Source organism: Phyllostomus hastatus, unplaced genomic scaffold (genome assembly GCF_019186645.2).
Source record: "Phyllostomus hastatus isolate PE091 unplaced genomic scaffold, TTU_PhHast_1.1 phas_scaffold_755, whole genome shotgun sequence".
Lineage (NCBI taxonomy): Eukaryota > Metazoa > Chordata > Mammalia > Chiroptera > Phyllostomidae > Phyllostomus > Phyllostomus hastatus.
Window position 1 is genome coordinate 4614006 of NW_025334039.1, and position 25087 is coordinate 4639092.

A 25087-nucleotide genomic window follows, 5' to 3' on the forward strand; every position below is an offset into this window, starting at 1 on the left:
TGTGCATTCTCACTTAGAGGTCTGGGCAGGGAGGTTTGGGTATATTTTCATTGTTTTGGGGCATTGTTTGGGGATCTGAAAATTCATGGTCTTCAGTTGTAGGAAACATTTTTGAATTACTTCTTTGGTGATTGCCTCTCTCTTTCTGGAATCTTACTTGGTTCCTGGAACTCTTGCATAAAACTTCTTATTTTTTTTCTTATTCTCAATTTCTTTATTTTTTTCTACTCTTTATGGGAGATTTTTGTGCCTTTTGGAATCTTTTCTCTGTTGCATTACTGAAGTTTCTAGAGAGAGTCTAGTTGAATGCATATGCTCAACTTGCCGTCTTTACGTGAAAGGTTATTACCTTTTGAACTTAAGGAAATTGCCTTTATTTTCAAAATATGTGCTCCATATAATACATTTACAAAATTTTAAAATTAAATAACACTAAACGGTTCTACCTTTTTTTTTGTTTTTAAAGATTTTATTTATCTTTTTTTTTAGAGAGGGAAGGGAGGGAGGAAGAGAGAGAGGGAGAGAGAAATCAATGTGCGGTTGCTGGGGGTCGTGCCCTGCAACCCAGGCATGTGCCCTGACTGGGAATCGAACCTGCGATGCTTTGGTTTGCAGCCCGTGCTCAATCCACTGAGCTACGCCAGCCAGGGCACGGTTCTACCTTTCAAACAGACAAACTTTGAAATATTTTAGCTATTCCTTCTGGTATTTATCTTTAAGTTTTAAAGTGTTATGCCTATGTTTTTAGTTTTTGACTAATTTCCTTTATTTAGATTTTTGCTAATAAAAGTTGAGGGTTCAGAGGCCCCATTTTTTTTTGCTCATTTTTGTAGCTCCAGCACCCAGCCCTGCCTCTCGTGCCCAGTAATGAGTGTTACACTGACCGACTATATCCTGCCAGCTCTGTTTATGTCTGTATCTAGGTCTCAGATATTCTAGGAAAAAAAAAAGAAAGAAAGAAAAATCTAAATTTTCTTCTCCTTGCTTTCAATAAACACCAATTTTCTCTCTGTCACTGATATAGGTATTTAAAATAAAGGGCAATGAAAATCAAATACAAAACCTCACAAATCCTAGCGGTGATCATTCGACGTTGCAAGGATTTACTGAAATGTTTAGAGGTGAAATGACTGGCTATCTAGGAAAAGCCCAAGGTCGGGGTATACTTGTAGGTAAAGCAAGTTTGGTCATGAGTTGATCGCTGTTGAAACTGAGTGATGGTGATGACAGTGGTATGGGGTTAATTGGTACTGTTCTGTCTACTTTTGTGTATGTTTGAATTTTTGTGTGAAAGAAACTTTAAGAGTTTTTCAGAGCATAGGAGCTTTCTAATTTTGGTCCTTTGGCTATTTCTCATGTCAAGTGAAAAATAGAAAGTCAACTTGTGTTTGAAACTGTTTGGGACTCCGAATGGTCAAGTTCGTGTCTTATTTGCACCCTGACTTCATCATGTCTCAAATTTCATTGTTCAAGTATTTATTATGGGTTTTGCAATTAGAGGAAGCCTAACAGATATGTTTTCGTTATGTGATGTTAAGGCCACTGAACCACAGACGGTAGATGTGATGGATTGTTCTCTTACTCATGTTCTTGCCCAGTACCCGAGAGCAGTCAGAGTAGTTGGGATAGGCCCCGGCCTGGTAGCTCAGTTGGTTAGAGCATCGTCCCGATGCACCAAGGTTGCGGGTTCGATCTCTGGTCAGGGCACATACAAAAATCAACCAGGGAATGCATAAGTGGAACAACAAATCCATGTTTCTCTCTTTCTCTCTCAAATTAATTTTAAAAAGCAGTAGCTGGAATATATCAAGGCCAGAGTAATGTGCAAAAGGCATTCATATTTAGTACCTGACCAGTCACATCACATTTTGTTATTTTTTTCAATAGTAGGGATAGGTTGGCACCTAGGTGACCATCCTGTATTGCCCATTGTACCCTCTGTGCCACCAGTGAGCATTTCCGAGCCTGCTAGCTGTGGTTAGGGATATGGTTGCTGACGTCAGAACACAGTTTTTCATGTATATCCAATCAGCCCATTGAACCTACAACTTCGATTTGCTGGAACTGGAGTGCATTTTCTTCTAGAGACAACGCAGAGACAGCTGGGCTCCTTCTCTCTAAGCAGTGATTCCTTCTGCCTTCACACCTTATTTATTCAGATGTCCCATTGGCGGCTTAAATAAAATCGGCTCATTTGTAAAGTCAAAAGCATAATATGGGATTCCAGGCTGTGATGGGCCTGTTGGGATTCCGTCTGACATGTACAGAAGGGAGTCTCTTCTTCAGGGTTTTCTGTCTGTAATTCATGCTCGCCTCGCCCCCTGCTGTCTTTCTCAGGCATGTAGTGCCTTGACTGCATAATAAACCTGAGGAGGTTCAAAGATAACCATCCGTCAGATACACAGACTGGCAATCTCTCGAGCCAAGAAGGAACAGCAGTACATGGTGATTCATTTCCCTGTTGTATTGAAAGCCTCTACGAGTTCCCCTTTGTGTTAGAAATTCTTCGTGAAAAGACAAAAGCATAGAGTTTGGGTGCCATACCCTACAAGAGGGAAAAAGATGGAGTGCATTGACATTTTTTTTTTGCCAAAGCATCTAAATGGGAAAAGAAAAAAAAACGAGACTTCTCTAGCCCTAGGTGCCTACTAGATTCCAACAAAGCGTTTAATATAATTGGTAGACAATGCAAACCATTTCTAAATGAAATTTTTGGTTCCCTATTTTGAGGTACTGAGAGTTTCCTTCAGAAAATTGCATTACAAAGAACTCTACAGAATTCTAGCAGCACCAAGTTCTACGAGAAACTCACTGAAAGTTTGGTTGTAGAAAACCATTGCTCCTGGCTATATCTGTTGTTTTTTTTTTCACGGGGAAGAAAGAACATGTTTCTTTTAAAGAGTGGAATGGCAACACATTCTCAGTATGTAAAATTGAGAATTGTAAATATCAAGATTCTGTCAAATATATAGGACATACAGTATTCCAAGTATTGCGCCCCTGTGCAAAAGAAATAGGAGACACTGTCCCTGCCTTTAGGATCGTCTCTCGGTTGTGGGAGATTAGAGGTAGATGCACGACTCAGCTAGCTAGGGAAGACCCTAAGACTCACTCTCCTCAGAACAAGAGAGTCTCCCCCCCCCCACCTCACTTCAGAGTCAAACTCAGTGCCTGTGCCTGGCTTTCATTCTGTGAAAGTGCTTTAAAAGATTTTTTTTTTGGCATGTGGGGTAATCGGAGTATAGAGTACAGCTGATGAGAAACTTGAATTAAGAACCATAAGTATGAAACTACTTTAAAAAATAATTATTGGATTTATTGCTACTATAGGAAAGAAAATTTTGTAGATTATCATTGTAATAAAACATTACATTTTTATACATATGATGCAAAATCATGGGTATCCTAATCAGTGCTCTTGGAGATACAGGTCACTGAAAGCTCCTGGCACTTGCTTGCACACAGATGGGAGTTTATCAAGAAACAGAAAGCTAGACGTGGAACTGGAGGGAAGGAAGACATCCCCACCCCTGGAGGGAGAGAGAGAGGCCTAGAAAGCATTCTGCCTCCGGCACCACGACTCCCAGACTCCTTTAGGACGCGTAATCTTCTACCTTTACTTGACTCTTTCCTTGTCTTTTTAAAGAAACACTTGATATTTTAAATTTTATTTTATTTTTAAATTTTAACTTATTTTTTTCCATTCCCATGTAGTCCCCTTATACTCTCTCCTCCCAGCAATCCCTGCACTGATGTTTGTGTCCATGAGTGCTTTCTCCTTTTTCCTCAATCCCTCCCCCCGCGAATGTCCCCCCACTTAGCTGTCACCCTGCTCTCTGTCTACAAGTCTGTCTCTGTTTTCCTTGTTAGTTCAGTTTGTTCGTTTTCCACATGTGAATGATATCGTATGGTATTTGTCCTTCTCTGACTGGCTTATTTCTTTCACTTAGCATTATGTTCTCCAGCTTCAGCCATACTGTCACAAAGGGTAAAGTTTCTTCTTTGATTTTTTTTATGGACAAGTAGTATTCCATTGTGTAAATGTCCCATAGTTGTTTTATCCACTCATCTACTGATGGATACCTGGGCTGCTTCCATATGTTGGCAATTGTAAATAACACTGCAATGAACACAGGGGTGCTTATGTTCTTTCAAATTAGTGTTTTGGGTTTCTTCAGATATATTCCCAGGAGTGGGATAGCTGGGTCGAAAGACAGGTCCACTTTTAATCTTTTGAGGTATCCCCATACTGCTTTCCACAGTGGCTGCACCAGTCTGCATTCCCACCAACAGTGCAAAAGGGCTCCCCTTTTTCCATATCCTCACCAGCACTTGCTGTTTGTTGATTTATTGATGATGGCCATTCTGACAGGTGTGAGATGGTATCTCATTGTGGTTTTAATGTGCATTTCTCTGAGGTTTTCTGCATTGCACTTCAGTGGCATAAGTCCACCCCTCAGCGCAAACAGCACGGGGACTGTGGAGCTGGGCCTGCTTCTCCACGTCCAGTTCCAGCTCTGAAAGAGCAAACAGGAGCGGTCCAGTCTGGGCCAGGTCTCCATTCCCAGTCTAGTAGGATGTTGCTGGGAACAGGGTCACACAGTAAAAATGTGGTTACTGGAAACTACTCTTGACAAAATAGTAATAATACTTATACTTTTTATTAATATAATTTAAAAAACAGATGCCTCCTCAGATGTTACCACTAGGCAATATTCATTGTTAAGTTTTATAGTTATGTGTAAATTGGACCATCTCATATTTCCCAACAGGTTTGTATTCTCAAGAAAAAGTGTTCTGAGCAAATCCCAAGTCCACTTTCAATGACCAGGTGAATACCCTGTGTAATAAACTGGGGTACTGGTTACTACTGGTTAATGAATTTCTAGGAAGTGTTTGTGTTTTAAAAATAGTAGTTCACGGTCGTTTTAAGACGTACGGTTTGTAATATGAACATGGTCACAGGACAAACAGTGCACATTAGGAGCAAACGTCTTCTATTTCCCATCCAGTAGAACATGCTTGGGGCAGAAGTATGGTCTGCGTAGTTACTAAAAGAAGCATTGACTAAAGTGTAATTGAAAAAAATAAATAAAAAAAAGCATTGAGAACATCTTAGTTCTGAAGTCGCAGTCACATGATACAGTGTGATTATTTTCACTGTGGAAACATAAAAATGAATGTTTCTACAGAAGAAAAATGTTTACAAGCCAGACTCTCTGTCATCACATACAAAGGACAAAGGAAAGAAGAGGGAAAAATGAGATCTCCAAACGCAGAAAAAACGTTGGAGAAAGATCAGAGCTTGTTAGAGGAAGACCCGAGTCTGCATTTCTGCTCTGTTACTTATTTAGTGTCCTTAGTTAAGTGTTGTTACCTCTCTGGCCTTATTTTTCCCTGTCTCTGGGGGCTAGGCCAGTGATTTTCACCTGTGCACTGCAAAGATTTTTTTTAAGATTTTATTCATTTTTTAAAAGATTTTTAATTAATTTATTTTTAGAGAGGGAAGGGAGGGAGAAAGAGAGAGAGAGAGAGAGAAACATCAATGTGCGGTTGCTGGGGGTTATGGCCTGCAACCCAGGCATGTGCCCTGACTGGGAATCGAACCTGCGATGCTTTGGTTCACAGCCCGCGCTCAATCCACTGAGCTACGCCAGCCAGGGCAAGAATTTTAAAACAGGGGATACCTGACTATTTAATCGGGGCACTGACCTCTTTTCCCTTCAATTGTCAAGTTAAAAAATGACAACAGCCAATGTGGAAGCAGCCATCTAGTGGGAGTGAATCAAAATTATACCCACTTTTTCTGGTCGTATCAGCACAAAATACAGTATGATTTTGGTGCGCTGTAGAATTTTAGTAGTTAGCTCATGTGCATCATGAGATGAGAAAGGTGGGAATCGCTGGGCTAGGCTAACGTGTAGCAAGTACTTGGTGGAGTTCCTGGGGCAGAGTACGTTTCCAGTAATGGGAGGAGCTGCAGCTTATCCTCATTGTTGTCGTCAGCACTGTTATTTTCTTCCTCATCGTTGGAGCGGGTTATTCAGTGCCCTGAGGCCTTTTTCTTCTCTGCCCTGTTCCGTACCCTGGAACCCTCTTCTTGCCCTTCTGCTGAGTGGCCTAAGCTTCAGGCCCCACCCTTTCTGTGCTCCTTCCCAAACTGGCATCTCCATGTAAATGTTGAAAAGATACCCCAAACTCAACATGTCCAAAATGAAACTCCTTTTTTCCCCCATAATCTGTCCCTTATCAGTAGGGGTGGGGGAAAAGAAGCCACAAGTGGGTACCGTGAAAACGGAAGTAGGGTCCACAAGCAAGGATCCCCTAACTCTCAGCTTTCAGCCGCTGGCCCCATGAAGTCCCACTGGGACGGGGTGGGGGGGCGACTTCTCCCACAGACCTGATATTTCACAGGCACTGCTGCTCCCCACCCCTGGCAGCCCTGTCACCGTTGTCTTGCTCCCGGGGAGTCCATGTGGTGTCACTGGGAGACTCCTGGACTAGGGACAAGTATTTTGGGTTCTGATTCTGGTCACTTCCTAACTCTGACTTCAGCCAAGTCACAGCACTATTCTGTGGCTTCGTTTCCTCACCTGTATCATAAGGGTGAAGATACTTTCACTAAGGTGACCATATAATTGTCATCCAAACCAGTACACTTTTTGAGAATGAAAGGGAACTGCTGGTAATCAGAGTGGCAAGCATAAACCATTACTGTCCTGGGCAACCCAGGGAGTACAGGGCCTCTGGCTGAAGTGCAGGTCCCCTCCTGTGTTCATGAAGTATGATTTTTGTGAATTCCCACTCCCACAGTAAATATTGCATGTATTGCAAAGTGTTATTGTATATAATTAGTAATATATGTTAATATTAACATAATCCAGTAAGTAAACCAGCATGTGAATGTTAAAATCTATAATCACTACTAGAGTAATATTAACTTAAATTGGCTTTTATGGTTAGCCGGAGAACCCAGGCAATATGTAAAACATTGTTTTCCTTAAAAATCACAATCCAAGTCTAAATAGATAGTTTTGAATTGGTCTGCTTTTAAGTTTAGATGCCATTTATTTGTTTTTCCTGAAACAGACTCCTGCAGGTACCCGGGTATACCCCATGACTCTGGTATCTCTGCATTTTACCCACAAGTCTATAATAAAACTCATTTTGCCATTATTTGTACAGTTACTTTATCGTGTTCAGTTGTGTCGCCTCTTGATCCCTGACTTTCAAGAGGAAGAGAGAACTGGTTCCCTTATATGTGGGCTAGTTTACCTCCTTATCGCCTAAGTTGGTCCCTCTGAGCAGTTTTCATCTCTGACTATTCTTTTCTTAAGGTTTGGTGATCTGAGCTACTTTTCCTATACATACACATTCATGTTTCCAAAATTATAATAGCAATGCTTATATAGCATGTATTGTGAACCATGCGTTGTTCTAGGCACTTCGCAGGTAGGAGCTCGCTGAGTCCTCGCAACAACCCAGCGAGGGAAGGTATACGATTAGGTCCCCTTGCAGATGGGGCAGGTGGCAGGGAGAGAAGTTAAGCGGTTCACCCAGATCCAGACAGCGACGGAGTCCGGCTCCAGTCTACGCCCCTATGTTTACAAGAACACACACTTTGTGTCGCTCTTAGTGAGGGTCATAGCTTTTTGGATGGCAACTTCTGCAGGCTTACAGCTGTCTCTCTTCTCTGGCTTTGCTGGCTGTTTCCACAGGGGTTGCACAGGAACTATGCCTCCTGGAGTCAGGTAGGATCCAGTCAAGGTCATAAAGGAGTCCTGACAATGTGCTGTGGAAGTTCAGCTGTGGGGGAGTATTTCTCTGTGTGGGGAGGGATGTTTTATCGTGGATAAAATTTCGTGCTGCGGTATCCATAGAAACATGCCAATGCAGCAAAAGGGAGTAGCAGTAAGTAAATGAGAAAGCTCAGGGTATTTATAGAAAATAGTGAGAATTTCTGGAGCATGGGGCTTATGAATAAAGTGATAGTAAATACGATTGAAAACCACAGGAAAGATTGCAAAGGATCTTGAAGACCAGAATAGAGTTTAGCTTATTCTGTAGAATGAGAATTTTCAACCCTTCCTCCCCTCCCACCGAGCTTGGGAGATGTGATATGTTCCTCAGGGCACGCAGGACCGTATGTGAGAGCCCTCGTGGGTGGTTATGAGGGTGAGTGAGATAATGCGTCTGACATGCTGTTATTGTTCCATTATTTTAATGTCATCATCATAGTGGCTGTGGATTATGGGAGCAATGAGTTTTACAGTGTCAGTGAGAGAGTCCGGCCCTATGGAATCAAGCTTTAAGAATCCCAACCATGCCTCTAATACTCCATTCCTTGAGGCCATTCTTCTAAATAAGGAAAAATGTAGTTCTGTGGAATCCCAGAATAACCACGCAATAGCTGAGCAAGTAGGTTGGCTTAGCCTTGGGCAAGTGACGTAAGTCCTTGAGGTCTCCTTGTTCGTGCCTGTAAAACGAAGGTAATGACTCCTTTTTGCACAGTAGTTATACATTACATACCTGGCACACAGTAGGTCCTTACTAAATGGTGTGGTTATGTCTTTCATATTTTGATACTTCAATCCAATCCCCAGATGCTGTCTCAAAGGAGAGAGCTAACCAAGCAGGGGATTTTAGCAGTTGGCGTGACCTCGGTCACACCCTCTTTTCACTCCTCAGGACTTAAATCAGCCAGATTCCAGGACCTCTACCTTCTCTCCATGTGACGAATCTGCCCCGTCTCTTAATTGTCTCTGTCTGTGAGCTTGGGTTGGGAGAAAAGTGTGCAGAGGATAGTAAAGAGAAAGTGAGGGGAGGATCTACAGTTCCAATAATTTTTTTTTCTGTTTGTAAAAAAACCTACTTTAACTTTGGGAGTTGATTAATAATGGTCATGTTCAGGCAGGAAATTGAAATAGGTGATTTTTTGAGATTCCTTTTTAGCCATGTGATTGCATTTTTGTGATACAATAGTGTGATTATGCTATTATAGCTTAGGTTATGTGGTCTTAAAATTGAGCTTCTGAAATCCATATTTATGATTAATTCTCTGGAAAGATAGGCCTGGGCTCCAAGCCAGTTCTGTTCCGAAGATGAAAGGGCTGCCTGCCTCATTAGAGGCCAGCATCCTGGATCCCTGGGTAGCGCGTCATTGAGAAATGGAGCTCTTTTCCGTCTTGTCAAGTCTGAGTAAGATGAAGGCAGGACCACAGCAGCAGAGCCATCTTTCTCTAGTGGGACGTTGCTGCCTGCGCCCCGAACCCTGCTTGAGACTGCAGATGTGACTTAGAGGAATTTTCACATCATCTACCAAAAATCCTACAGCATCGCCATGTGAAAGCACTCATTGAAAAGCATACAAACCATTACATTTTTTTCAGAATAAAACCTTGGTTGACTATGAGCCCAGAATATTCACCCCCCAAAATACCAACCTCAATGATTTCTTAATTAAACATTTTTATTTAAAAAGTATTTAGTACCATACTACTTTTTTATTTTAAAGCTAAATATTCGTGTTAGTTCTGAATAACAAAGCTGAACTGAATTACTGTTGTGCCCTCTAAGGAAATGTATTAAAGCAAGGTAGTTTCAGATTCATTAAAAGGGACATTTAGAGATGTCTAAGGATGTTTAAAGATGATGAGACCATAGTATCAGAAAGAAAAAGACAAAGTTGGATTTTTTTGGCTGTTGTAAGGGAGCTTTGTTGGAATCAGGTGACATCTCTCCAAGCAGAGAAAACTGCTGATCTGATACAGGGTTTTAGGCAAGTGGGGAGTTCAGGGATTGGCAGATGTTCAAATGCTTGAGTAGGGTGATGTCATCTACAACCGTATGGTTCCTTGGGTGGGACTACTGTTGTTCGGCTGGTCTTCAGAAATGTGCATACTTCTTGGGCTGGATTTATTCCTGATTGGCTACTTCAGGAGCAAAAGCTTCCCTTGATTGGCTGGCTTCTAAAATGTGTTCAGTAAGGTAAGCTATTATTGGTTGAATGGATTTACAGCCAGTTCCGGTGGCTTCTTGTTAACATGGCTATGAATAGTCTTCTCCTAGCTAAGAGTGTGAGAACTTTTTACGTTCTCAGTTTCGGCTTTTGCTCTTCGCTCAGTCAGAGCTGCAGGAGGATATCATTGAGGGTTGCCCAGACCTTCACTTCTGGTGTTGCTGCTTCTTGAAAATGGGTTTCATTTGTGAAAATCTGATTTCAATTTGAGTCAGTCGGCATAACTTTATATATTTTGTCTTTGAATCATGTATTGAAACATCTGCCAGGACAGCGGCTGTGTCGAAGCATTTGAGACACCACACAATAACCACTAAGTGACTGTGAGACAAACAAAAATAGAAGTTATTATAAAGGGCTAGAATAGAAGAGAGGACCCCAAAAACCTGGAATCTATTTATTAAAAAAGTGTATATTTATTCTTACATGTTTAAACTTCAGTCACTTGCAAAATACTCTTCATTTCATACAACATACTTATTTAGAGATGTTTTTTCCACTGCTCAAAACAGTTTTTGAACTCGTTGATTTTGATGCCTTTTAGTATTTCTGCTGTTTTTTGTTCTACCTCTTTCATGATGGCAAAGCATTTCCCTTAGAGGATTTTTCCATCCAGGGAAACATAAAAAAGTCACTCGAGGCAAGTTCAGGTGAAAAGGTGGGGCATGGGGGTCACACTGGTTCTCATCAAAAACTGCTGAACACTCAGCACAGTGTGGGGAGGTGTGCTTGTAAATCACCCGCCATGCAATGGGCAAAAGTGTTGAAAGAGTCTTAAAAACAAAATTCACTGAAGCCAAACACAGACTCTCACAACAACGCCAGCTGGTACACTGACACAGGCGGGTTTCTAGAACACTCACCCAGTGGGGGAAGCCCGTACCACAAGGGGCCCACCCTTCAGGAGATAATTCCAGGTGTTTGGGGGGTCCCCTCTCGTATACTTCACTACCATAACCATAATGTAAGATTTTTCAAGTGCAACCAAGAAAACAAACCCCAGAATTTTCCTAGATAGTCAAGCTGCCTTTTCTTTTAGCTTAGCTTAGATTATTTTGCTTTACCTGCAATGTTAATTCAGTTGTAACATGAAGTGTTGGCAATGGTTTTGGTTGACCAAAAGAAAGTCTAAAACCATTCTATTATCTATAACTAGAACTATTGTTTTGATGATCTTAGATGGAAGCTGTCTGCTTTGCGTGGTCATCTCTTTGTTCTGAGAATCTTGGATTAATAGTCAACCTCCATGTTTTTGGAGGTGCTCCGGAGAACCTCACTTTAGGTTCTCCAATGGTGTTGCTGTCCAGTTCTGCTAAGGTCCCCTCCATTTTTCTCCAGAGGACAGCAGGGGACCTTGCTAGTTCAGGCTTAGTCAAGGATTATGTTTTTTCATCTTGATAGACTCAACATCCAGCCCCTGCCTGGCACAGTAAACAACTATAAAGTAAATATTTAGCTTTATATCATTCTTGGATTATTTTAGGTATTTTAGTTGTTTCTTGATTTAGATTCTGATCTCATTGAAAGCAATAACGATGTCTTATTCTTCTCTGAATGCTCCAGAAAGCTTATCACAGCAATTTCTATGTTAGGTACAAATAAATATTTGTTAAATTGGATTCAAGATATGTTGAGTGTACTTTGTTTGGGTAATAGGGCAAGTACTTAAAAAGTTTGTCATCTAAAGACGTAATAGACATGCTGGAGAGGTGAAACATACACATAAAACAATTCAAAGATGATGCTTTTTGAAAAAAAAGTATTATATGCCCTGATCATTGTGGGTTAGTTGGTTGGCTGTTGTCCCACAAAGTGAAAGGTTGCTGGTTCGATTCCTGGTCAGGGCTTATGCCTGAGTTGTGGGCTCAGTCCCTGGGGTTGGGGCACCTATGAGAGGCAACTGATTAATATTTCCCTCTCACATTGATGTTTCTCTCCTTTTCCTTCTTCCTTCCTTTTTTCTCTCTAAAAAGAAATAAATAAAATCTTTATTTAAAAAGTATTGTATGCTTAATAAGTACATATGAAATATTCTATAAATAACTACTTAAGTGTTACAGTAATGTACATATTTTAACATCTTGGCCACTTAAACAGAATGCTAAATTTAAAAGTTATTTTGGAAAGTAAATACAGTGTCACAATGAAATTCTGTATAGCAAGGATCACAAATGGTCTACGACTTAAAGCAACAATATATTCACAATATTGGGAATCTCACAAATAAATACAAAGGCTGACAAAAAAAAGGGCGAGGCGTAGAAAGAGCCCATAATCTGCATGATTACATTTGTGGTAAGTACAGAAATAGCCATTAACAGTGTAAGTGAATGAATCAACAAACTTTGATAACTGACTTCTGCCAGAACAGAAGTGAGGCAAAGCAGGAAGCAGCAGCTCGTGCCTTTTGCTTCAAAACCTGCCTGGTGGTGGCTCAGGCTCATTCTGCCCCCATCCCCGACTTGCAGGAGCCGCTGTTGGTGAAGGCCTCACTTAGAAGGAGAATGTCAACTAGTATTTTTTAGGTCTGTTCAATGTTCATTAATATGTATTTTGTTCATATCATTTAATTTAATCCTTGTAGCAGTCCTCTGAGATATATATATATAGCCTTCCCTACTTTCCAAGTGACAGATATGAGAAACTGAAAGCTTAAAAAATGTCCCTAAAGTAATGGTAGTTAAGTGGTACATAAAACTTGAACTTAGATTTGTATTGCTCTAAAGCCTCTGTTCTGTCCCATCACAGGGTAAGTACAGGGAGTGAGAACTTAACTTGGTCATTTCATAACTGGTTAGCGGAGGCTGGCGGGAAGGGGCCCTACCCTCTGGGGCAGGGGTCGGCATTTGCTGCACAGGGCCAGATGCTCCTCATTTTAGCCTTCACAGGCCACGTGGTCCCTGCCACGAGTACGCAACTCGGCCATGACAGTGCAAACGCAGCCGTAAGCAGTTTATAAATAAATGAACGTGGCGATGTCCCCACAAAACTTTACGTACAGACACAGAAAATTTAATTTCATGTAATGTTCTCGTTGATTCCCACCCCCACCATTTAAAAGTATAAAAACCACCCTGGCTGGTGTGGCTCACTGGATTGAGCACAGGCCTGCAAACCAAAGGGTCCCCAGTTCAAGTCCCCATCAGGGCACATGCCCGGGTTGTGGGCCAGGTCCCCAACTGGGGGCACGTGAAGGACAACCACACATTGATGTTTCTCTCCCTCTCTTTCTCCTTCCCTTCCCCTTTCTCTAATAAATAAATAAATAAATAAATAAATAAATAAATAAAATATTTTTTAAAATGTAAAAACTGTTCCCAGCTTATGGGCCACACAGGCAGGGAGCCAGACCTGGCCTGCGAGCTGTAGTGTGTCAACCCCTGATAAGCTGTGGCCGGGAAGGAAGCTCCGTACCAGAGTCCCTACAGGTTTTCGGGAGCTCCCGTTCTAAAAAGGAATGTAAATGCGAGTTTACACCTGGAAGTGTGAAGCACACAGTTTGATGCGCTCTGACATCCGTGTACGCCCACACCACAGCCACCTCGGTCACCGAGTAGCACGTCACCTTCACCCCTAAAAAGCCCCCTCATGCCTCTCTGCAGTCAGTCCCACTGATCCGCTCTCTCTCCCTATAAATCACGTTTCCCTTTTCCACAGCTTCCCCTGTAAGTGAATCTAAATATAAATACAGACTCTGTTGTCTCCTCCTTTTACTCAGCATCTTTTGAAATTCACCCATATTGTTACGTGTATTAGCAATTTGTTCCATTTTTGCTGCTTAGTATTCCACCGTGTGGATGTACTCCGGCACCTGCCGGTCGGCACGTGGTCTGTGCCCACTGGGGGCTGCAATGAACGACGTCACTGTTAACACTCACGGCGAGTCTTCGGGCGGACGTGTTTTCATTTCTCGTTAGTAAAAAAAACCCAGGAGTAGAATGGCTGAGTCTTATGAAAAATGCAAGTTTAAATCTTCAAGAAACTACCAAGCTGTTTTCCAAAGTGTTGGTAACGTTCTGCATTTTCATTAGCTGGAGAGTTTCGGTCGCTCCGTATCCTCCCCGTCACGGGGGACCGTCAGTCCTTCTGCCGTTGGCCAGTCCGGTGGGTGGGCAGGTGGTGTCCCGTGGTGATGACAGCACACACTTACCTGGCGACTGATGCTACCGAGTATCTTTTTACGGGGTCATGGGCCATTCATGTTTTCTTTTCTGACGTTCCGATGTTAAGTCCATTTTTAAACAATTTGATTGACTTATTGAATCGTAAGCACTCTTGACAAATTCTGGATTCAAGTCTTTCGTCAGATGTATGTCCTAGAAATGTTTTCTCCCCGTCTGTGCATTGCCTTTCGTTTTCTTCACCATGCACTTGAACAGCAGGAGTCTCCATTTTAACCAAGTTCAGTTCATCAGTTTTTTAAAAAATTACAGCTAGTGCTTTTCATGCCCTAAGAAACCTTGATTTGTACCTTGGTTGTGAGGTACATATTTTTTCTATATTTTTTCTCTTTTTTTAGGTTTATCTTTTACTTGGATCTCTGACCCATTTTCTTTCTTTTTTTATTTTTTATTTTTTTAAAGATTTTATTTATTTATTTTTAGAGAGGGAAGGGAAGGAGAAAGAGAGAGAGAGAGAGAAACATCAATGTGCGGTTGCTGGGGGTCATGGCCTGCAACCCAGGCATGTGCCCTGACTGGGAATCGAACCTGCGACACTTTGGTTCACAGCCCGTGCTCAATCCACTGAGCTACACCAGTCAGGGCTGACCCATTTTCAATTAGTTTTTTCACACGGCACAAGATATGGGTTGAGGTTTCTATTTTTACGTACGACTACGCCTTGTTCCAGCACCATTGATTGGGATCTATTCTTTCCCTATTGAATGATGTTAGTTTCTTTTGAGCCTTAATATTAGTCTCAAGAGCGAATCATTAACTCTTCCTTTAAACAGCAAAGTTTCTTCTTTATGTAGGTCTGAGTTGACTTATATGAACATTTGTATGTTTGCAGGTATAGATATGCTGAATATCTAAATCTCATGTAGATGGGTTTCTGTCCGTGATTGCTGCCAAGTGACCATTCCACATTTTTATTCTCTGAGCATAGAGTTCTTGGTGTGCTGAGCCTTTCAGCAGCAGCAGTAATTATGTTTATGGATCCTTACGTGTCACTGTCTCCCCAGCCTTGTGGAGTCCGTGCTGATTATGTCTGGGCTTTCACACTTGTCACCTGTCAAGGCCACCCTTTTCCAAGATGTTAATTAAGTTAATTAAACACCTTCCTTTTTGTATGCCAAGTCTGTTCTCTGTTTTCCTCCCTATTCTGTCTGTAACCATGGACTTGAGACCCTTCTGTGTCAAGAAAGGATCTATTTTCTAGGTTTCAAATCTCTTCGCTGCTTTGTTTGGCTCCTTCCTTCCCCCACCCTGCCATTAAAATTCACTGTCTTCTTTTCAGGGTTTCATTACATTTCTTTATGTCAAAGAAGTTCACTGCAGCACTTCTGACTTTTCATGTGACAAATACTTGAAACTTTTTCAGATAGTTCCATTTTCTGTCAATGTTTACAGCAATGACCTACACAAGGAATAAAGAATAATAAATAGTGCTGTGAACACCGGGACACTCATCAGTCAGCGTAAGAAATACAGTCCTGCCAGGACCTGTAGCTCTGAAGGCCACCTCAGTGCCCCTCCCTTGGCCTCCCAGAGCAAAGAAAGGCAGATAAGTGGCTTTTTTATTGATCCGGAATTGTTTGGCTGACAGGCCTTTGCTGCTGCTTATGATTTTACTGCATATATTTGAATACCTACATTATGTTTTTTTAGTTCTGCGTGGACTTGAAACTTACAGAAATGGAATCATAGTAAATGTGGGTTCAGGTGACTTTCTTGTTTCATGTTATATTTGAGATTAGTCCTTTTATAAAGTTTGTTTTAATTTTTCATGTACCATTTACATTCAGTATTATTCTGTATTAGCTTCAAATGTAAGCAGAGTGGTTAGAAAGTCATGTACTTTACAGATTTGTTTTTATGTGTAGCTATTCATCTATTTTTGCAATGTGATGTTCTGTTGTAGGAATATTTCGTAATTAACTTATCCATCCTTCTTTTAATGGACTTTTAGGTAGTTTATAGTGTTTGCTATTAAAATCAAGTCTATGAATATTGCTGTGTATGCCTCCTCAGACATATTCTGAGAGTTTCTTTTGGACAGAAGATCTTAACTATTTTTGTGCCATGGGCTCCTTGGGAAATCCAATGAATATTATGGGCTCCTTCTCAAAATAAGATTGCCCTACCTTCCACCACCTGCCACCTCACAATACAGTTCAGATCAGAGAAAAGATACTTTTGTCTGAATATCAGGAGCGGACTGGCTCCCTGTTGACTAATAACCCTAAATTCTCCTTAGCAGACATTTAAGTATTAGTTTTTAATGTGTAAAGTTTCCAGTCTGGAAAAGGGATTAGGGAAGCATGTTTTTATAGGGGAAATGAATTCAGCCTTTGTACGTTGGGAATTAGGAAGGACTGTACTAATTAGCTTTTCCTGGTGTTTATTTGTGTCGTATCTGTGAGCATTCCTCTCCTTCAGAAGTCTCCTTCCTTCACACAATACACAAGGCCATGGCTGGCAGTTGGGCGCGGCAGGAATGCTAGCACATGGGAATGTTGATTCTAGCTCAGGAAAGGAGCTGGCCGAGAGAGCCACGGTCATCCAAAGCAAATATACATACTCTTGTACTTTATATATTTATTTCCATTCCAAGTAATACATCTAGAACGTGCATAATTAGCTGGGGCACAAAGTTGCCTTTCCAGAAGGGATGTTTACCTTTGAAAAGTTATGCATATTTCATAAAACACAAACAGATGATGTGAAAACACAGTTTACTCTTAGTTTGATTTCCTTGATGTGTTTTCACCCTGAAAAGCATGCATTTCTGAAATTATCATTTAGTTTTAAAATGAAACATGTCATATTAAGAAGTATCTGATACTTAATGCAAGTTTAATAATTCATCATACACACAGTGTTCCAAGGAAACACTGCTGTCCTTGTTTAACTTGCAAAAATAATTAATTTAAACCAACTTGAACTTTAAGTCATCACAATGGCTTCAAAAAGAAATTGCATGATATGTGAACTTAGATAAATCCTATTGCTGGGGTAAGAATGTGGAAAGAGATGGGGAAGACAGCAATCGCTAGGTAGTTTGTGACACCAAATTTCTAATCTTTGTACTTTAGAACTAGAGCAAACTGTAAAGACATAAATCCACCCATTTTACAGAAGCCCAAAGCAAGGCTCAGAATGGTGAGAAGTCCTGTGTCTATTCCAACAACCTGTTAGTAAAAGTCATACATGCTTAGCTTAATACTCAGTGAACAGTGATGATGGCACTAATTTATGGAGAACTTGCTGTACAGCAAACATTTGCTTAACCTTTCCATATGTTATCTCATTTAATTTCTGCAGCCAGCCCATGAGGTAGGAAATGGTAATCTCAGCTTAGAGATGAGGAAACTAAGATTTTAGAGGGTTTTTTTTTCTTCACTTGCTGACAGTAACACAGGTATCCAAAGACAGAGCCCCTTCAACAGCAAACGTTTGTTTCAGGTTTATCACATACAGGTATTTTGTTAGAAACCAAGGAAGCAAATAGTGAGGAGGCATAGTTCCCCCTCCCCATGATTTACATGTTAGATCCCCAGAACCTAACATGGAAGATGAATGTTTTAGATCAGCAGCTTCAAACACTTTTGTCCACAACCCTCCATAAGAAATATGTTTATGTTGAAAAACAAAGCACATATATTTATATATTTTCTTTATATATAAAAATATGTGGTCTGTTTGGAAAAAGTCCAGCCATTATTAATACAATGAGAACGGTTTGCATGGCATCAAGGTAACCTAACCCGGCAACCAAGGAGAGAGGACTGGAATGCGCATGTGTGAACAATGATGACCTCACTGTACTAGTCAGTGGGGGCGGTGGACACCACTGAGGGAGCATGTGTACTGTGTGGCTGCTGCATTCAAAATGACTGAGCAAGTAGAGCAACAAATCTGCATCAGATTTTGAGTTTAGCTTGAACATTCCTCTGTGGAAACTATTCAGATGGTTCGGTAGGCCGCAGCTGTGGGCAACTGGTGATGAGCAGTGGCATTAGATTCCCTTAGGAGCGTGAATCCTACTGCGCAAGCACTGAACTTCGCAGGCAAAGGATCCTTATGAGAATCTAATGCCCGATGACCAAGGTGGAGCTGAGGCGGTGATGCCAGCGCTGGGGAGCGGCTGCAAATACAGATTATCATTAGCAGAGAGGTTTGACTGCACAGAGACTGTAATAAACCAATTGCTTGCAGACTCGTATCCAAACCCTACCAGTGAGTGGCAAGTGACAATTAAGCTGCATCTGGTGGCAGGCTTTATAGAGGCAAGTGAGTTGATGTATTTCAGTTGCACAGCCGCATCTGGGGGCAGGCTTTAAGTCCAAGTGTGACACTTATTTTAGTCTGCAGGTGGCCCACCACTATTTTATTTACCACTTCCGTCCACGCCTCCTGCCCCGCACTGTGCACTTGTCTCCGTCACGGTCTCGGTCAGCTGACAAGCCAACCCTACCCAAAACGAGTAAACAACAAGCGTCGCTGGAGAGCTTCTCTGAAAAGGGGGAAAGGCCCAGTGACAAGACAGCAGGGGACTCTAAGACTGCCAGCAAGCAGAGAGCTGCCTTTAAAAGAAAATACCAAGAGGGTATCCTGAGATTGCCACCAAAGCACTGAAACGCCTGCTTCCGTTTCCGACATCCTACCTTTGGGAAGCAGGGTTTTCTGCAGTGACGGCAACCAGAACGAGATTACGGAGGGCATGGGACAGAAGCACCACACTTCAGGTGTCACTGTCCCCATCACTGCCAGATGAGGCTGTCTAGTTGCAGGAAGACTAGCTCAGGGCTCCCACAGGTTCTGCATTATGGTGAATTGTATAATTGTTACATTATCCACTAGAATACAATAATAATAGAAATAAAGTGACCAATAGATGTAATGTGCTCAAATCATCCCAAAACCATGCCCCCTCCCTGGTCCATGGAAAATTGTCTTCCACGAAACTGGTCCCTGGTGCCAAAAAGGTTGGGGACCGCTGCATGAAATGATTTCAACACCCATTTATGGGTCACATATTGAAAAAGGTAATATGTGTATGTTTTTTAAAAAGACACTTGACGTGTGTGTGTGTAAAACACTAGGTACTGAGATCCTGCAGAGCTCCTGCAGCTGCTGCTTCTGTTCCCTATCTCCCCATGTCAACCTGGGTTGCGCATTTTGCTTTACCAACTCAACAGCTGGTGATGGCCTTCCGGTAATGGTCGATGAGGAGATAGCCATCTTACCCCACGCACGATTGCCCCCACTTCCATCCTTCTGATGTAGAAATGTTCGGTTTTTATTTAGTAAGTAAGCAGTGTTTATAATCTGAGACCATACATATCACTCATCACAGAGGCAAGTAATGCATTATAATTTCTTTTATCCGTTTTTAATTTTTTTTTCTGGAGATAACCTCCCTATTTTTTTTCACTTGCACAGTTTTCCGTATGCCCATGCTTCATTTTTTCCCCAAGTGCTCCATCACAGCTATCACATACCCATAGTTAGTGTTTGCTCCTAATTATCATTATAATGGCTCTCTTATATGAGATAATTTGCTAAGTCGTCCTTCCCCCGGAGGTGTCGTTTCCAGAATGCTCCATCCGCCGGCTCAGTCTGGCTCGGGCCCCGGCCCACTGCACGCTGCTGGGCTGCCGTCCCTGCTCTCCTGTGGCCTCTCCTCTTGCCTGGTTCTTTCCCTCATTTTGCATCAACACACGTTCAAGAAAGTTCCACAGGAGAACGTGGAGAAAACTTTCTGAGTGCATGCAGGTCTTAAAATGCTCTTGATTTACCGTCACCTCTTGGTTGACAAATTGGGCACAGACTTATAGATTGAAAGCCCATTTCTCTCAGGATTTTGAGGCATCGCTCCCTTAGATTCTTGTTTCTTCCTATGTGACCTCCATTTTTGTGGGGATCATGGCAAGTATTTATGTTCTTTGTATACGTCAAGCACTGTTGAAAGCGTTCTGCACTATTTAGTCCTCATGTCATCATGTCTATGGCATAGGGATTATTATGTCTATTACAGGGAGGACACCGAGGCATGGAGAGGTCAAGTAGCTTGCAAGTGAGTGCGGGCTCTTGGCGGAGCCCATTACTGCTGGTGGGCGTGGGGTCGGCTGTGTCCGTGGGAGCCCTCCAGATGCAGGCGTCTCATCTCCTCCATCAGTGATGCCAACTTCCAGTTAGCCCTCATTCTCAGCCGATACCTCACACTTCCTAGTGTCCTTGAGTCCTGAGTCCAGAGATTGGGTGTCTCCAGAAAACACCACTTTCTTTTCTTACCTGGGGAGGAGGGTTGCAAGAATGATGACATAATGTAGACATTTGCTCAGTCCATACACAGACATTTAAATAATTCTTAAGTAAGCCTCAGCAGCACTGGGTACTCACAAGTCTGAACACTCCATGGATTCTACGGGGCATACTGACTTCCTTCTTCGGGTGTCCCTTGGGGTGTGTGTTCTAAGTTGTAGCTCAGGCAGTCCTGGTCCGTGAGTTACCACTGCCCCAGCTGCTTAGTTTTCATTATGAAGTACACATGTACAGGAAGTCATAGGAAAGAAGGTAACCATGTACTGAATTTTGGCCACCCAACTTGATCAACCCATAAGAAATTACTTAGGCAACTATTGCAAGATGATCAATAAAAATACATCGTCTGTATGGTTGGCATTCCCTGTGTATCATTTCCTGGTCTCCTTTCATTCTCTCCCGAACAGTCACCAGCCTTCTAAATCGGCGTGTGCTGTTGTCATGCTGTACTATTGCTACAGGTGTGTGTCCGTGAATAACAGTCTGTTGTCCTTGGTAGTTGTCAGCCTTGTTAGAATCATATACTTTGCATAGTCTTATACTGCTTTTTCATTCAGCCTCATGCTTTTGAGACATATTCATATTGATTCACATAGCTCTTTTTCATTCCTTTTTGCTTCTATACAGTGTTTAGTTGTATGATCTCAGAGCTAAGTTAGCCATCTTTCTGTCAATAGACATTTTAGGTCCTTTTCCATTTTTGATCTTCGCAACAAGGGTGCCATGAATGCCCTTGCACATTTCTCGTGGTATCCATGTGTGCACGGCTTCCACAGTTACTCCAAGGTGCTGGGCCTTTCCGGCCTCGGGCAGCCACCAGGGACCTGGAGTCCACGGAGCTCCCGGCCAGCCTCCTTCTGCAGTGGGCGGTTTTACCCTTTTACCTGTATTGCAGAAGGAAAAAAATATTATTGTTTCTAGGTGGAATTACTGAATTAAGAAGATGCACATCTTCAAATTTAATAGATATTGCCAAATTGCTCTCCAAAATTGTGCCAGTTTATGCTCCTGTTACCTATGTGGAGTTCTTTTTTTTTTTTTAATCAAAACAATGTACTTTACTAATAGGCAGGAACATGGGCTTTAGTGTTAGATTTACGTGAACCTGACCTGACTGCACCAATGAGCTGTGCGATCTCGGGCAGGCGTCTTACACTCTACACATGCCTTCGTTTCCTTATATGTCAGAAGGGGATAGTAATGATATCCATGGCATGTTATAGACACGTTTCGAGAATTAGATCATTTCATTCATGTGAACCTCTTTGAACACGGCTTTGCCTCATAAAAGGACAATTCAAAAACAATATTCGCTATTATTATTGGTTAAAAGTTTATTTTTTTTCCTGTCAGATGGGTAGGAAATGGAGTATAGAGTAGTTTTAATTTGCATTCCTGTGTTATTAGTGAGGTTGAGCATCTTTTCATATGTGTTCTAGCCCTTTAAGTTTCCTTTTTATTGTGTTGGATTGTTTTTTTTCTTATGAACTGTAATTCTCTGTATATTCTCTTAACTATTCTGAATACTAATTCTTTTGTTAGTTATGCCAGTTGTGCAAGGCAGAAATTTTTTTTCCAGGACTGGGGCATTATTTTTAACTTAATTTATGGTATTTATTGAACCACAGAAATCGTTAATGTAGTTTATGCCCATTCCTTTAAGATAGTATGTATTTTATTTATGAAATCATTCCCTACATCAACTTCATAAAGACGTTCTCTTATAAAACTTTTCAGGTATTGCTTTTTGTACTTGTCTTTACCTAAAATGGATCTGGGAGTGTGAGGTGAGGGTGCCATTGTCCTTCTCTCCATGTGAGAAAGAGCTTCCTCCTGAGTGGGAGGCAGCACCTTCCCTGCTTTTGTAAAAGGCCGGATAGAAAGCACCTCAGGTTCCTTGGGCCAGCTGGTCTCCGTCACAACTACAGGGTTCTGTCGTCGTAGTGCCAAAGCCTATTACCTCACCTCTCTGAGTCACGCGTCCGAATGACCACTGCGGGTAAAAATAGCACCTGTTTCATGGGAATTTTGCGGGGATTAAATCATAGACTAAATAGACAGCAAGTAAGCAAGTGGGTAGAGGTGTGTTCCAATAAAAGTTTATTTATAAGACCTGGCTGGTTTGGCTCAGTGGATTGAGCGCAGGCTGTGAACCAAAGGTTCGCTGGTTCGATTCCCAGTCAGAGCACATGCCTGGGTTGCGGGCCAGGTCCCTGGTGGGGGGCGTGCAAGAGGCAACCACACATTGATGTTTCTCTCCCTCTCTTTCTCCTTCCCTTCTTCTCTCTAAAAATAAATAAAATCTTTTTTTAAAAAGTATATTTATAAAAAGAGGCAGCTGGTTGAATTTGGCCCGTGGGCTCTAGTTTGCCAAGCCCCGCTCCAGATGAGTCTGCTGTTCAATGCAGATGTTATACAAGGAGTTCATAAATTACATGTATCACATATGTATGGTATCTGATATGTAAATTTATTTACATAATATTTTATGTATCACTAATATACAAATAAAGTTATATATTATTTAAATATATAAATATACCTCTATAACCTAACTTATAAATCACTTTATAACTCACTATATAAAGTTATCATAAGTTATAAAGCTACAATTCATTTATGTTTTTGCCAACCGAGTAGAAAATAGCCTCATTCCCTTTGAAACTCTTTCCCCCCCAGCCCACATGACTCACCCGATCCACAGATTTCTTTGTTGAATCTCCACGGACTCCATTAATACAGAGTTTACCACATAACGCGTCCTGTTTACAGATAGCCCGGATCGTGTTTGTTTTTCCAGTTTTGTCTCGTGGTGACGTTTACCCTCGAGCCTAACATTCTACCCTTTGAAGCCCTGTGATAGTATAAACTAGTGTCCCCCGAACAATAGCCGCCTTGTGTTTGCGTCTCCCCGCTTCCGGCTCAGAGCAGGCAGCTCTTGTTTTCGGAGGGGTCTCTGACCTTGTCTCCAGCTGACTCTCCTGCGCTCAATCAGATGTCGAGCGTCGGCTTTGTAAGCGAGTCGCTTTGCTGGACACCGAAGACACAGGGTGAACGGGCGCCTAACGCATGCGCAGAAGTGGGGTGACCCATTCAGGGCCCCCTGGGCGGCCTCGCGGCCTCGGTCTCTGCACTACGCTTTTATGACTGTAGCCTGCAACGCGCTGCCTCGTTCCCTTGCTCTTCATCCCCTACGCTGAGGCTCGTATTACTTATCTCAAAGTGAGCATGACAGCTTTATAGGCCCTTCTGGGTTTGTTTTTTTCCAGTGAGGAAACTGGGGCTCAGGAGAGTGAGAAGCTTGCCCCACAGTCGTATAGCTGATAAATGGCAGAACTGGAAATCAGATTTAGTTTTTACAACTCCGAGTCCAGGATTATTTCTGATAGTCCCTGCTTCCAATGCACACAGACGAGATTGTCCTGATGAAACCTTATGATTCCAAACCAGTCTTTGCCAGTAAAACACTAAGGAAGCATCAACCTCATGTGGGGAAAAAAAATAATAGGATTGAAGTACAACTTCTTTCTCTGACAGATGTCCAAAGACACCTGAAGCTCACTGCTGTGGACTGGGCGTATGTGTCCCTGTGTGGACAAGGCCACTCACCTCCCGGTCAGAGCTAATCTGCAGCACGCGAGGTTTACAGTCCACGGCAGACACCGCACCGCCACGGCCGGCTTGTCAGACCAGTGACCGGTAGTGGGCCTTGGCGTAGACTCTGGGCCTAGAGCAGGCTTCCTCCCACACACACTGAGTGTCCCCAGTATCTGCAAGGCCACCAGTAGTAATAGCAATGACCTTGTTAAAATCTGCTAATAGCAGACACTGTGGGTAGTTGTGTACCAGGCACTAAATTATTGAGTCTATTTACTCCTTACGACATTTTCACGAGGTGGGTACTATCAGTATCACTAATGTTGATTCGGACAAATAGAAAGGTTAAGTAACAGTCAGCTAGTAAGTGGTAGGAAAGTGCTCTCGATCACTATACTGTCCTTGCCAGCTTGTCCGGAACAACTGAACGTTAACATCTCTCACCCCAGATCCCTTTTAGTTCTTCAGGAGTTTGAAACTTAGATGATTCTCTTACTCTAGATGGGTCAAAAAAATATTTTGTCTGATCCCCAAACTCAAAGCATCACAAAGGTCTTTATACTATTCCTGATATCCTAGAAAATGCTTACACATATTGCCTTAGTATTTGAATCTCACTTTAGAATATTTTGACTCTTTCTGTGTCTGTGTCTGTATAGATATGTCCTTTCTCAGTGCACTTACCTTGTGTTTATTGTTCTTACGTGGCACTGAAATTTTCCTCAGCAAGCCACGAATGGCCCTATAATTAGTAAATGAGTGGTCAGTTCTCCATCTTTATGTCAACTGATATCCTTGCATCTCAAGTGATAAAAGATTCCTAATTTTAATTTTTATATCCTGCCACCTGCATCTTCTTCCTTCTCATAGGATTCTCATGGACAGACGTTGAAACGTGATAGCGGTTTGGCAATTGTGCAATATTATTAAATATGAGGATGATTGTGGTTATCGGGAGGCTAGAAGAAAATGAGACAATGTA

General features: G+C 42.0%; 1 protein-coding gene across 4 annotated transcripts in view; it reads left to right on the forward strand.

The window, feature by feature from the left end:
• The window catches only part of SLC41A2 (solute carrier family 41 member 2), an 88825-nt gene that overhangs the window by 60335 nt on the left and 3403 nt on the right, over nt 1–25087 (forward strand). The window lies entirely within an intron of this gene.